General features: G+C 43.9%; 1 protein-coding gene across 1 annotated transcript in view; it reads left to right on the forward strand.

Annotated features, from left to right (window-relative positions):
• The window catches only part of znf644b (zinc finger protein 644b), a gene marked incomplete at its 3' end in the record, with an annotated part of 65,940 nt that overhangs the window by 33,525 nt on the left and 19,239 nt on the right, over window positions 1-13,176 (forward strand). The gene's annotated exons all lie outside the window — the stretch shown is intronic.

A 13,176-nucleotide genomic window follows, 5' to 3' on the forward strand; every position in this document is an offset into this window, starting at 1 on the left:
ATGGGAGACAGGACCCTCTGGTGGTGAAATATAATGAATGTGACAACCTACCCGTGTGACAACGCCCCCCGTTTTCCCCTACTGTATGTGTTTTTGGTCATTCTTAGAACACACATAGCCTTATGTATGAATGTCATAGAACACACGTAGCACTATGTAGGAATGTCTTAGAACACAAGCAGCACTATGTATGAATGTCTTAGAACACACGCAGCACTATGTATGAATGTCTTAGAACACACGCAGCACTATGTATGAATGTCTTAGAACACACGCAGCACTATGTATGAATGTCTTAGAACACACGTAGCACTATGTATGAATGTCTTAGAACACACGTAGCACTATGTATGAATGTCTTAGAACACACGTAGCACTATGTATGAATGTCTTAGATTGAACAGACACAGCACTATGTATGAATGTCTTAGAACACACATAGCCTTATGTATGAATGTCTTAGAACACACGCAGCACTATGTATGAATGTCTTAGAACACACGCAGCACTATGTATGAATGTCTTAGAACACACGCAGCACTATGTATGAATGTCTTAGAACACACGCAGCACTATGTATGAATGTCTTAGATTGAACAGACACAGCACTATGTATGAATGTCTTAGAACACACACAGCTAGGGGTGTAACGATGCATCGATTAATCGAAATGCATCGATTCTAATGTGACGATTCAACTGCATCGATTTGAAAATGTTAGAATAGATTATAATCTAAATTAATCGAAATTATTATTATTATTATTATAATTTTTTTAATGTATTTTTTTTGTGTGTATTGTTTTTATTGACCTATAGTCCATTCATGCGGAGTGAATCAGTTCCCCCAGCCACATTTGTGTATACTTTTTCTTTGGGGAATTAACTGATAGAAAATGTAAAGAAAATGTATCGAATCGAATCGTGGTCAAATGAAGAGATTTCATGCCATTGAATCGTTGCCTGAATAATCGTAATCGAAATTAATCGTTGTGAGGTTGCATCGTTACAGCCCTACACGCAGCACTATGTATGAATGTCATAGAACACACGCAGCACTATGTATGAATGTCATAGAACACACGCAGCACTATGTATGAATGTCATAGAACACACGCAGCACTATGTATGAATGTCATAGAGCACACGCATCACTATGTATGAATGTCATAGATATACCTTTCTTATAGATTTTGTAGTGTCTTTATGATTAAAACCCATATCAAGATAAGGCATTAAGGAAACAACTTGTTTGTAATGTTACGCCAATGTTTCATTAAAGCGCCTTTTTAATTTAGGCAAAAAGGTTATGCTATGTCAGATATATCAATGTCAAGGCATGTTCTTTTAGAACAAAAAGAAAATGGAACACCGATATATCGCTGGCACCTTTGCTGATGATATATCAGTGAAAGGCTATTTCTCCCTAGGGTGCATTATGCATATAATAACTGAAGATATTCTTTAGGTCTTGAAATTAGGTGTTTATTGAAAGTAAATCAAATGTTCCCCTTTGAACGACAGAGTGAATCTTTGAAAACCCAACTTGAAACAAATTCTAATTCATTTGCGAGAGAAGAAAATAGCAAACTGATAAAAGTCAAAGGAATAAAAGATCAAATCTTGCGTAACACAAGTATTCTGTGGCATTTAATTTAAGGAAAGTATTACTCCAATAATCACAAAGTTTAATACCTATAGCGGTTAATAGCATTAATGCCTCATATCTTGTAACAATGTGATAATACAAAGTAATCCCTCTAGCTTCAGTGGAATATGTTTTAATAAACACACCGCGTCGCGGCGGAAGCTTTTACAGGGAAACCCAATGGCATTTTCCGCCATTGTAACGTCGCCACATGAGTAACTACCTACCCCCCCCCCCCCCCCCCCCCCCCCCCAAAAAACACAAGGTCTTTCCAAAACAATAGGGGATCCCTTTTCTCTTCAAAAAGGGACATTTCTGAACCCCTTTGATTCGGTCCGATTTGTTTTGATGTGGGGAGTGAGCGGTTTTTAAAATCTCCTTAACCCCCCCCGGGCCTGGCCCGGGCTCCTGCAGGGCTAATGACCGTGGCCTGGCCCTTGTTGAATAATACAGACGCTCGCAAGGTGGAGGCAGCGTGGAGAGTCTGTGATCAGTGGCGGGTGGTGGTGGTGGTGGTGGGGCGGGTCGGACGTCGTGCCTCTCTCTCTCCTGGCGGCGTACCTCCATTGATAAGATTGTATTAATTGGTATGAATAGAGAGAGGGAGGGAAGGCTTCTCTCTCTCTCTCTCTCTCCTTGTATACATTTACCATTATACTCATTAACTTCCCGTTGCCTCCCAGCGAGTCTCCCCTCCGCAGCCCCCAGGGTCTCCTGGGAGGCAATTTGCATCTCTCCATGGAGTCTCTCTGGGGTTATTGAGGAAATATTAGCCCCTTTTCTTCCGTGGCCGACCCTTTGATTTATTTGGAGCCGGAGCTGATAGAGTGCCACTCACGTGTTAATGACTGGCGGGGGTACAGCCCCCTGGTGCAAGACCACGCATTGATCCAGGTTGAAAAGGTGCAATTGACAAGCAGCACTGAATAATCATCTTACAAGCGTGTGTCTGCGTCTGTGTGTGTGTGTGCGTGCGCGTGTGTGTAGCTACATGTGGACCTTGTGAAATGACAAGAGGGAAATCCCATTGCTGTCAAGGCTAGCATGCTCAAGCTGTCCGGTATTCTACTGATAAGTGTGTCCAGGGTCAGATAAATGGGCTTTTTGTGTACTGTACAGTAGGTAACTTATAATAATAACTTATTATTATTATTATTATTATTATTATTATTATTATTATTATTATTATTATTATTATTATTATTATTATTATAGATAACTATTTATAGATAGACTTTTTTAAAACAAGGTTTACAACGTGCTTTAACAATCAACAATCATTGTGCTAAAAAGACAATCACATGTAACAAGTTCAAGTTCTTTATTTGTCAAATAAACAACAATACAGAGGCATTGCAGGTAATGACATTTTTGTGTTTCGAGCTCAGACTCAACAGTGCACAATTAAGAAACAACAACGAATACAAGAATGGTAACAACAATAACTAGTAACAGTAATAATAATAACAGTATGAAAGACAATGGAACAGAGTAGAAACAATAAAACAAGACAATAAGTCATGGATAATGAATCACATGGATTCACAAAATGATTTAAAAGATGCTACTCCTTCCAAAGTCTGGGCACCCCAGTGGCAAAAGCATGGTCGTCTTTAGTCTCATCTAGACCTTGGAACAGCCCCTTATTCACGACCTCATGATGAGGACACAGTGCTCCAGTTGGCCAGTCCTACTTTTCTCAAATAGGCTACCCATCCTAAAGCTGTAAATTATATGTAGATAACAGAATGGATACTATAAACAGCCTATAGGCTACCACTTCATGCACTCCAGTTTGTTTATTTTACTCTTCTGCTCTGCAACTAACAAGACCTAAAGAAATCTAATGAATAATAAGAGTCATGTGTGTGCAGTAGGCAGGATATTCTTGTTCACATTGGACTTGGTAACTACTGTAGCTGATAAAATACCTTTCTTAGGACAACCCATGTTGTCACAGAAATCTACTTTGTGTGAATTTGTAAAGTCAAAGTCATGCCCACAAGAGGACCTAACATAATAATAATAATAATAATAATAATAATAATAATAATAATAATAATAATAATAATAATAATAATAATAATAATAATAATAATAATAATAATAATAATAACTGGACTTTGGAGAAGTCTTTATTCGGCATGCAGGCAGACACACACATGCGATGGGCGGCACACACACAGGAACACACACACATGCTGTTAGCAGTTAGTGTCGCCGATGCGATTGAGTCTCTGCACTTGACCCATCCCATCGTCCTTCCCCCCAAGGGCAGCCGGGAGCAGATAGGGGCGTCGGCGAGGGACCGCGCCCCGGGGACCAATCCAAGTGCTCCTGTCCGTCTTCGTCAGGGACGTGACAGCGTTAGCGATCTGTTGTGCATGTTTTTCCATTGGGTTTCTCTTATCGGGGGGGGACCCTTGCGAGCACGGGGAGAATATGCAAACTCCACACAGAAAGGCCTGGGAGATACCCCACCTGGGTACCTGGCAAATCGAAAACCTGGACCTTCTAGCTGTGAGGCGACAGTGTTAACCACTACACCACCGTGCCGCCATGAATACCATGACATCATGAGTCCAATGGACCGTTAAGGCGTGAGGTCCAATAACATTACGCTAGTGGTGGGTTTATACACGAGATACCTGGATTTTTAGGGAGTCCGGTCCTTGTTCAGGCTCAGCCCCGTTCAGGTGTACGAACTCACACGGGAGATATAACCTAGAGAACCGAACACTAACAACGACGTAACGACGGACCGTAGAATTCCAAGATTGAATTAATAAGAAAACATTCCAGAAAACAGTAACACCTGAAAGGGTTCTTCAGAACACTGGACGACTGTTTGAGAAACCAGCCGGGCCTTTGGTTTTTGCGGCATGGTGATGAAGCCGGTGATGGGCGAGGACTCTGGCCTTGTTGTTACCGTACCAACAAACATCTCCCGCCGCCACGCGCTGGATTCAGATTATGTCTTAAAGGTAATGATGAGAGATCCCATCCTGATATAGCCGCGATGCTTGACATGCCTCCGAATCTAAGCTCACAGATGTCTGCTCGGCGCTGTAGAGCCTGTCCTCAATTTGGAGAGGAGTTTGACACGACTCCCCTTTCATCTAATTGGTCGCATGTCTGCGGCAACGCATGGCAACAAAGTTTGATCCCCCACCCCCCTCTCTCTCCTTCTTCTCCGTCTCAACCAAAGAGGAATCTGCATCCGAACGGAGGCCCTAATCACAGCACCGCGGCATCCATCCTGCTTAGTCTTGGTGTATTTATATACTCTAAGCTATATGGTAATAATAACATTTAATAAAAGTCAACACCCCTTGCTACCAATGAATGAAAAACACCCACCGACGCGTCTCCCCCGCCCCGCATCTCTCCTCTCTGCATACTTATAGCAGATTAGAGGTTACAGTATATCAATTGCACATCTCATGCATATTGTTGTGAAGTGGCGGGGGAAAACAAGACTATAGATGGAAATGTGCCATTTCAACAGGCGACGGGCGTTTGCCAAGAAGCGAGCCGAGAGTGGCTGCCGAATCGGGGGCTCCTGGCGATGGTTCGCCTTGTTTTCCTTTCGGTTATCACGGTGACGGGGACGGGGGTGTGTATCTAAACAGAAGCAGATATGATGTTTATGAGAGCCATCTGCCTCGACGGCGGCGGCCACCTCCTCCTCGACGTGAGAGCGGGCCTCATTAAAACGGTCACATGCCATGAGAAATGTTCTCTGTCCGCTGTGTGTTTTTTTTTCTTTTCTTTTTCTCCTCCTCTCACCTTAAAACGAGTATAAAACTAACAAAGCCTTGGGACCCCCCCCCCATCAGACACCCCTCCCTTAATCCGTTTAATTTTGAAAGGTATTGTTTAAAGCTTCAAAGTTTATATCGTTTAATCCCCTTCTCTAACACTACGGGCAGCAAATGAGGCCGCGTCAGCAGCTCCCACAGATATAATCTACTCCACACACACAACCGAAAATCCTCCCTTCAAGACGAGGTTGCATAGGTTTCCTGTGAACTCTCTCCCTCCCGTTTGATGTTCCTACCTGCTCTTGAACATGACTTCTGTCTTAACCCCACTGTCACCCGCTACCTCCGTCTGTCCCCTTTTATCGCTCACAATGTTCCCCGCTTCACCTTTTTTCTCATCAGTGAAATCTACTGTTGCGGCCATTTCGTTTAATCTCTCTTTTTAAGGGGAGAGGTTTGTGATTGCGATGTTCGGTAACGATGAGGGTGTGTGTGTGTATTGAAAGTGGGCACTTTCTTGGACGAAAGGCTCGGACAGGATTGCGGTTGCGGGGCGGATTCCAACTTGCGTTGCTCAAAGGCAAATTTACATCCCCAAATTTCATCAGATCCTTTAAATAAATGGATTATCCTTTCCAATTTACTCTCTAACTATTAATCTCTCTACGTTATCTCTTAAATATTTGTTTTGGTTTTATTGTTAGTAAATAATGTTGCAGCAATAATTTGTATTTAAAGAGTCACCATAAAAGAGTGAGGTTTCCTCTGCAAGATGGACCTCCGGGACTCATACGATTCCTCTCATTATACCATTTGAGTCAAATACATCCAGTAGGTATCGTTATTCTAGCAGTAAATTACATTGTTTGGTTATCAAAGGCTTTGTGTAATTACATTTGCACAATTCAGGATGACAGGGCTGATAGTGTCTGCTCAAGACACCAGCATACATAATCACAGCCCGAAATCCCATTAGGGACAATGGAGACCATTATTATGGAAATGACCTTTGGTTGACAAGCATTCAGGGGGATAAAAGAGGACGTAATCCAGCCAAACGCATTGTGTGAAACCACCCTCTTTATTCCTCATGCGCAAATTTAAGAAATGTAGAGTGTTTTTTATGATACTGCCATTGTTAGTTCAGAATTCTCTCTCAGTTGTTCTGTGAAATGCGCTGAAAAGTCAACGTCGATGACTTGTGTGAAGTGTGCTATATTTTCGCTCCTCCCGCTTCTCTGGTGTCTGGCTCTAGGTAGGTAACTGCAGGGCCAAGACACCAGAGGAAGAACTAAGCAGAGTGCCTTTTCTTTGCTGTGGCATTGAGAGTACACACTCACCTTGGGATTGCTGAAGTGTCAAGCTGAATCTTTGTCTGTTTTGTTTTGAGCCATGCTTTGATACTCACGCAGACATGAGAGGCAGCTTCATAAATTCAATTCAAATAAATCAATAGATCCCATTAGCCCAGGAAGTTGTGTAGCGTAGTACTTGAGGGGCCATTCCCTTCCGTTTAGACTCTTTCTATAGTGAATGCAGTGGTCATGGAACCATAGAACTTGAAGTGATAGAAAAGTCATCCCCTGTCAAATCTTCGTCCCTGAATGGTCGTTTGGTTGGTAGGCTGCTCCTAAAGGTGGCTGACGTAGAACATTTCATGGTCAAGGTCAAGGTCAACTTTATTTATATAGCACATTTAAAATCAACCGAAGTTGTACCAAAGTGCTGTACAATACAAAAACAGAAATACTAAAAGAAATATAAAATACAGTACACACACAAAGTCATATAACTACAATAAAGTTTAAAAAACAATCACGACACGACCAAGGGATGTGTGGCTTACCAAGCCTCAGAAAGCCAATAAAAACAGGTGAGTCTTCAGCTGTGCCTTAAAACTCTGTCGGGTCTGGGCAGACCTAATTTGCAGCTTAGGGGCAGCCACCGCAAAAGCTCGATCGACATTCATGGGGATGTGCAGTGGTTTGGCACGTGAGACTGAGAAAGCGTGTGTGGTACTGTACCGTGTCAAATCTGTCATGTAAGACTTGTGTGGTACTGTACCATGTCAAATCTGTCATGTAAGACTTGTGTGCTACCGTACCGTGTCAACGGAGTCACGTGAGACTTGGGTGGTACTGTACCATGTCAAAGGCGTCATGTGAGACTTGTGTGGTACCGTACCATGTCAAATCTGTCATGTGAGACTTGTGTGGTACCGTACCATGTCAAATCTGGCATGTGAGACTTGTGTGGTACCGTACCATGTCAAATCTGTCATGTGAGACTTGTGTGGTACCGTACCATGTCAAAGGCGTCATTTAATTCAACATTCGGTTGTGTTGAACTTTCCAAATGTCTCGGTCTCATGCAGTGACATGCACTGTCACAAACCATCTTCAAGATGACAAAATCCTCATGCAGCCATCTCATGGTGTAGCAAAAGAGATTAGATGCCTAGAATTATATCATGACAGGATGCAGCCCTGGCGTTTTGAGTTCAGGACTGGGAGACAACAGCCTGAACTCAGGTCCCTGCAGGGGTGACTGATTGATTGATTGATTGATTGAAAACTTTATTAACAGATTGAAGGGGATGCAGACCAGAGAAAGACTTTCGTCTTGTTTACATCAGGGTCCCCCATTTTCAATTCATCATAACATATATGACATACACGATAGATAGACAGTACTGCTACATCTATACATTTATGACATACCAGATTTGACACTAAAGGCTTTTTTATGGCAACACTGAGGGCTAGATCCACAAAGAATAGATTGCACAGTGCTAATTGCACCCTTACTTACAATTCATTATGAATTGAAAATGGGGGACCCTGATGTAAACAAGACGAAAGTCTTTCTCTGGTCTGCATTCTCTTAACATCTGTGTGTATTGAGCCGTACTGTATTGTACCCATTCTGCAATCTGTTAATAACATTTTCATTCAATCAATCACCTGCGCGGTAAGTAAGGGTGCAATTAGCACCGTGCAATCCATTCTTTGTGGATCTAGCCCTGACTCTTCTAGTGATACCCCATGAAGGGATCGTTCTATATCCATTCCAGTTCTGGGTCAGCGGCATAGGGACGTGGGAATGACCCTTTACCTGTACGGACAGCTCCAGCAGACGTAATGGTCTGGTGACTGGTCCCAGTTGATCTGGGTCCTCAGTCCAACTGGAAGAAAGACAATTGCTTGGACACTCCCAACCGTCTAAGCCTACAGCGCCAAACCCCTTTCTCCTCAACCCATTTCTTATATAATGTCTGACCTTTGCTCTCAGTTTCATTGTGAGCAGATCTTAACTCCAGCTCCTCTTTGTTCTAGGGCTGTACAATGGTTTCTAGCTTCACTTTCAGCTTAATACAGTATATCGATATATGTGGATCAACTTATGAACATGAAAGGCTCATAACTACTTTGATTCTTGCCGCAATTGACAACCAAGATAACTCCAAAGGTTATTTCTTTACAGCATTACTAATTAATTGAATTGTACACAGTGGAGAATAATTGGTCACATGTGAGAGAGAGAGTAAGAGCTTATAATGTGCAACAAAGGTTTTGAGCCTCCAAGAAACTCTTTCTGAGTATATTGAGGGGCTCTGAACCCAGCTGGAGAGCGTACAAGTGAATTGTTTTAGGTCTCAACCGAAACTAAAATAGTCAAAAGAAAAATCTAAATGGATATTAATTGGAATAAATATTTTCTCGCCTGCAAAGTTAGTCAAAAAAGCCTACACTAGCCTTCCCCCTTTCCTAAAATGTCTATGTAAACCCGGGGGGCTGGGAGGGGGGTTAAGAAGCGACCTGGGCTGTCTTGCAGCTACAGGACCGCCAGGATGGAGGAAAAGACTGTCACAACTGCAAACAGGCAGGCTACACAGTATATTAATATACTGACGGACAATCTATATACTGAAAAGACACTTTTTATGCCACTGTGTGAATTAATATGAAATGCTGATGTGAATGTCTTTCCTCTGAACTTGTTTAAAAAAAAAAGACAAAATAAAAAGTTGGAAAAAAAATAAAAAAAATAAAATAAAAAGCCTACACTACATAGTAGGGGTGTAAAGGTAGTGGTACACATATCCGTACCGAACCGTTTCAGTACTGGACCTAAGGTTCAGTACGGCTGTGTACCGAACGAATACAGCGGTACGGTAACCACTAACGAACAAACGTGCAGAACTTTCTTTTGCGTGCAGAATTTAATTCAAAACTCGATTATTAATTTCAATATAGAATATTCATTGACAGCCCTACAAGTACAATTAGTTACTGCACACTAAATCACCCCTGAGTGGAACATGGAAAGCCAAACTTTCCCCCACTGTACTGAAAACCCATACCGAACCGTGACTTCAAAACCGAGGTACGTACCGAACCGTGGTTTTTGTGTACCGTTACACCCCTAGTAGCTAGTATAACCTACTGGCTCCACGCTCTCAATATAACCCACTGAGTCACCAGGATGTAGACTGAGCCAGCACACTGAGTCACCAGGATGTAGACTGACCCCTGACCCAGCACACTGAGTCACCAGGATGTAGACTGACCCAGCACACTGAGTCACCAGGATGTAGACTGACCCGGCACACTGAGTCACCAGGATGTAGACTGACCCAGCACACTGAGTCACCAGGATATAGACTGACCCCTGACCCAGCACACTGAGTCACCAGGATGTAGACTGACCCAGCACACTGAGTCACCAGGATGTAGACTGACCCGGCACACTGAGTCACCAGGATGTAGACTGATCCGGCACACTGAGTCACCAGGATATAGACTGACCCCTGACCCAGCACACTGAGTCACCAGGATGTAGACTGACCCAGCACACTGAGTCACCAGGATGTAGACTGACCCAGCACACTGAGTCACCAGGATGTAGACTGACCCAGCACACTGAGTCGCGTTATTTTTTTCCGTAGCCGCATTTTGCGGAGACGCTCTCTGATTGGCCACTTCATGTGACATGTGCGCCCAATCGTGTGACGCCTGTTTATACGCCGGTTAAGCTTAGGCACTCTTTCGAAGTTGGTTAAGGTTAGAGTTTGTCTTAGAGCAGGGCGATAGAACACCAGCCCTGATTCCAAACTCTAACCTTAACCAACTTTGAAAGAGTCGCCTAAGCTTAACCAGTGATAAACTAGGCATTAGGTAGTTTGCAGGCTGTTAGACCCGGAAATGGGCAAAGACACAGCTCGTCACGCGATTGGGCGCACATGTCAGTGGCCAATCAGAGAGCGTCAGTCAGTGGCCAATCAGAGAGCGTTTCCGCAAAATGCGTCTACGGAAAAAAATAACGCCACTGAGTCACCAGGATGTAGACTGACCCAGCACACTGAGTCACCAGGATGTAGACCGACCCAGCACACTGAGTCACCAGGATGTAGACTGACCCAGCACACTGAGTCACCAGGATGTAGACCGACCCAGCACACTGAGTCACCAGGATGTAGACTGACCCCTGACCCGGCACACTGAGTCACCAGGATGTAGACTGACCCCTGACCCGGCACACTGAGTCACCAGGATGTAGACTGACCCCTGACCCAGCACACTGAGTCACCAGGATGTAGACTGACCCCTGACCCGGCACACTGAGTCACCAGGATGTAGACTGACCCGGCACACTGAGTCACCAGGATGTAGACTGACCCAGCACACTGAGTCACCAGGATGTAGACTGACCCAGCACACTGAGTCACCAGGATGTAGACTGACCCCTGACCCAGCACACTGAGTCACCAGGATGTAGACTGACCCAGCACACTGAGTCACCAGGATGTAGACTGACCCCTGACCCAGCACACTGAGTCACCAGGATGTAGACTGACCCAGCACACTGAGTCACCAGGATGTAGACTGACCCGGCACACTGAGTCACCAGGATGTAGACTGACCCCTGACCCAGCACACTAAGTCACCAGGATGTAGACTGACCCCTGACCCGGCAGACTGAGTCACCAGGATGTAGACTGACCCGGCACACTTTACCAGGACACCCTACTTGAGATATTTCTCATCATTATGAATTGATTCCCTGTTGCTGATGGTGGTTATGAGGAAATGGGTAAATGAGACCAGCTCAAAGACCAGAGGAGGAGAAAGGTTTATCTTTAGGGTATACAGAATAATTATGATAATGTGCAATTATCACCTTACTGTTTTTTTCTGCAGTAACCTCAAGATGAGGTGCAACATGAGTGTTACTGCAAGTGCTGAAAGACGAAAAGGAAGGGGGAAAAAATATGAAATCAAAGAAAGAAACCCCACAACCCCCCAGCCCTCCACCCCCCAGCCCTCCACCCCCCCCCCCCCCATGCATAACAAACGACTCTCTGGCTAAACAGAACACAGTGATTCTCCCACTAAACCTCGTTTTTACCAAGCTTTAGAGAACGGCGAATGTCTCGGGGAAAATAACCAGGGCAGAGTTAGTAAAAGCTCATATAGCAGCAGATCGATCCATGCGTACGGCTTAAATGTATTTAAGCTCATAATCCCTGTAAATATCTCCAGGCAAGGCAAAGTCAGCCTTTTAACATTGACTAAATGACGTAAATAGAAGCAAATTAAACAAAAAAAAATCCCATTTCTTTTGAACCCACTATTTGTTATATGTATGTGGAACCACGTTGGTGTGAGTCGGCTGCTAATGAGGCCCGTACATTTCCGAGCTTTAGATATTTGATGCTGCCTCCTCCCTGCTGTTTGGGGGAGGGTAGCGGTGAAGTTCCTCTTTAAATGTGGAGCGTCTGTTCTCGCGTGGAAAAAAAAAACCCTCACACCACAGCAGATGGGGAGAATATGGGGCTTGGAAGGTTTTACCTCTGAGGTGGTAACAGTGAAGCCACTCATTAACACTGAATTTACCACTTCGTTAGCAAGGCAGCTTCCTGTAGAGTGCGACCAGCGCTGGATGTCAACTCCACTGAGCACACATTTTAGACTAGTTAGCGGGGCTAAATCAGCCCGGGACACCTCGTGTGTTTTTAAAGCTGACACATACATATTGCGTTGGCAGATATAATCATGCCAGGTATATTTTTGTATTTATTTAGTTGTCTATTCTTTTAGTGTTGTTGTTGTTGTTTCAATCAATGAAAAGTAGGATGTGGCTTACATCCGACAATCTGCCCCAACTGAATTACAGTGTGTGTTGTGTGTGTGTCTGAGTGTGTGTGTGTGTGCGTGTGTACACCTGTGTGTGTGTGTGTGTGTGTGTGTGTGTGTGTATGTGTGTGTGTGTGTGTGTGTGTGTGTGTGTGTGTGTGTGTGTGTGTGTGTGTGTGCGTGTGTGTGTGTGTTTTAAACAGAGGAGTGTGTGGCTGCCAATTTGTCAGGATTTAAGTAACAACAGTCTCGTGCTGGGATCTGTGTTGGCACCATCGCAAAGTGACAAGACACAATATGATCTCATTGGAAGTGTACTTTGTTCCCTTGGAAATTGGTCAATTTTAGGAGAACTTTAGCGGGGGGGGGGGGGGCAGGAAGGTTGAGTCCCAGAGATGTAGTCACATAATTAAGCGTCCTCACCAGGGTATCCGGGGCTAACAGCAGGGTTTGTTGTGAATAGAGGTGGTGGAAATGGTGTTAGAAAACCATAATGCAGCACAGAATAATACCACCCTCATTTCCCAGAGTGCTGGGAATACACCAGAACTGAATTTAAAGGGCGGCCACTTGTCATGTGGATTAAACAACAAAAAAACAACAACAACAAAGATTTAGATTTGACCAGA

The sequence above is a fragment of the Notolepis coatsorum genome, assembly GCF_963971535.1.
Source record: "Notolepis coatsorum genome assembly, chromosome: 2".
In the NCBI taxonomy this organism is placed as follows: Eukaryota; Metazoa; Chordata; class Actinopteri; order Aulopiformes; family Paralepididae; genus Notolepis; species Notolepis coatsorum.